The sequence below is a fragment of the Schistocerca piceifrons genome, unplaced genomic scaffold, assembly GCF_021461385.2.
Source record: "Schistocerca piceifrons isolate TAMUIC-IGC-003096 unplaced genomic scaffold, iqSchPice1.1 HiC_scaffold_936, whole genome shotgun sequence".
Taxonomy (NCBI): Eukaryota; Metazoa; Arthropoda; class Insecta; order Orthoptera; family Acrididae; genus Schistocerca; species Schistocerca piceifrons.
The window spans coordinates 4347800-4350299 of NW_025729208.1; the positions used below are offsets into that span (position 1 = coordinate 4347800).

Sequence of the window (2500 nt, forward strand, 5' to 3'; positions counted from 1 at the left end):
TTCCCCGTTACCCGTTACAACCATGGTAGGCGCAGAACCTACCATCGACAGTTGATAAGGCAGACATTTGAAAGATGCGTCGCCGGTACGAGGACCGTGCGATCAGCCCAAAGTTATTCAGAGTCACCAAGGCAAACGGACCGGACGAGCCGACCGATTGGTTTTGATCTAATAAAAGCGTCCCTTCCATCTCTGGTCGGGACTCTGTTTGCATGTATTAGCTCTAGAATTACCACAGTTATCCAAGTAACGTGGGTACGATCTAAGGAACCATAACTGATTTAATGAGCCATTCGCGGTTTCACCTTAATGCGGCTTGTACTGAGACATGCATGGCTTAATCTTTGAGACAAGCATATGACTACTGGCAGGATCAACCAGGGAGCTGCGTCAACTAGAGCTGAGCAGCCGGCCGCCCGGGAGTGTGTCCCGGGGGCCCGCGCGAACACGCAAGCGTCCGCTCAATCATTCTGCAAACAGGAGGAGGCTGAGCTCCCCTGCACAATACACCTCGAAACCCTCTCAGGTCCCGGCGGCGCGCAGCGCCGTCCCAAGTACTTGGTCGGGTTCGAGAGAGGCGCAATCGCCCGGAGTTAGGCGAGTAGACGCTTTCGGTGCGACCACCCGTGCTCCCAACTGAGCTTGCCGCTGCCGACAGAGGCCCGGGAGCGTGCTGTCGTGGCATTGCCGGCGGGAGACAACACGCGCCACCTACGGTGACCGGCAGCTCCAACGCCAGCGCCACAGAAGGACAAAAGCCCCACTTGGGTGCCGAAGCGAACTCTCCCAGCACAGCGCACGCGCCAACACATCCGCACAGCTGCGATACAAACCACCAGCGAGAACCGCTGGGGCGACCGAGCAGCAGACGGCGTCGCGGCGCCGAGCGCCGGGCGGCGGCGCATCCTCAACGCACACAGTCCTCAATCGGACCAGCACACTGAAGATGTCCACCGCGCTTCGCACCGGGCCCGCGAGGACCTACTTTGGCCGCACGGCGCCGCGCGCAGGGTGCGCCGGCGCGCAGCTGCGACGCCTGCCGCGTCCGTCGGCCGGCGCGCCTGCCACTGGCCGCCCCCACCAGCCGGCTGTAGCGCGTGCGCCCACGCACCGCGCGGCCAGCACGCCGGGAGGCGCCCCCTCACCGGCCGGGGACGGTCCCACCCAGCCACCGCCGCGTATCGCTTCACACCCAGATGCCGTTCAGTTTCGTCGGCATGGTGGGTATCGCTGGAACAACCGGTTAGTACCTCAACCTATCGTCGCCATCACCGATTCACCCCTAGCGAGAACAACCGCACCACAACAGGTTACCATTTGTTCATTTGCGTAACTTCACCAGAAAACGCAGGCGTCCATCGCCATTTGCAACTTCAACGATTATTGCATGCCTGTGTCAGGTGTCACGCCACACTACGTCTGCCCACATACACGCAACAAAATGTGCACGCCTAGACAATACGTGGAAGGTGGCCCCCGTACGTATGCGATGTCCATTGCTCGAACGACTGTCAACCGGCCTCTGTAGCATGTCGCAGATATGGAACGCGGTGCACCATGCCATCACGGTGTGTGAGGAGAGACGACTAGGTCCGAATACATCAACAGACAGCTCATGCTGATCGCCATCCACGGCGTCCGTTCCTCCCACACGTCTCTATGGCGTACCACACTGCAATCCAGCTCTCATAGGGAGACGACACGTAGCTGCGTGCACAATATTTGCACTGTATGGTCCGCCGTTTTTGGGCGCAGTCGTTGTGCGGTCACACATGTGCCACGATGTATCATTCAGTACATAAGGACGAATGTGCAGTACAGATTGTGGTTCACGCGTACGACATCAGCGGACAGTTGACACAGGCCGCACCACAACGTAGCCTGAGTACGTCGCATGCGAAGGGCATTGAACATGCAAACTTCTCACCAACCAGCTTGCGAAGGCAGGGGGCAAGGTGGGGACGTGGGGAGGGGCGGCATGTACGTCCTGCTGCCATCCACATTACAGTGTACAGCAGGAGCATGTGGAAAGTGAGCAAGACTTGCAAGGTGTTTAACATGAAGCGATACACAGGGGTGCGGGCAGTGCGAGTAGCGAACTATATTGCGAGGGTTGCGGGTGGGCAACACTACAGTAATTGAACGAGTCGTATAACAATTACAGAGCAGGTTTAGGCGACAACGTGGGTTACGTTAAGGCGACAACATGGGTTAGGTTAAGGCACAACATGGGTTAGGTTAAGGCACAACATGGGTTAGGTTAAGGCACAACATGGGTTAGGTTAAGGCACAACATGGGTTAGGTTAAGGCACAACATGGGTTAGGTTAAGGCACAACATGGGTTAGGTTAAGGCACAACATGGGTTAGGTTAAGGCACAACATGGGTTAGGTTGAGGCACAACATGGGTTAGGTTAAGGCACAACATGGGTTAGGTTGAGGCACAACATGGGTTAGGTTGAGGCACAACATGGGTTAGGTTGAGGCACAACATGGGTTA

The 2500-nt window shown here is 57.2% G+C and overlaps 1 non-coding gene across 1 annotated transcript in view; it reads right to left on the minus strand.

Annotated features, from left to right (window-relative positions):
• The window catches only part of LOC124772054, a 1909-nt gene extending 1525 nt beyond the window's left edge, over positions 1-384 (minus strand). Inside the window, exon 1 of the ribosomal RNA XR_007013734.1 lies at positions 1-384. This exon is cut by the window's left edge and continues 1525 nt beyond it. This is a non-coding gene — a ribosomal RNA (small subunit ribosomal RNA).
• Between the last annotated feature and the right edge of the window lie 2116 nt (positions 385-2500).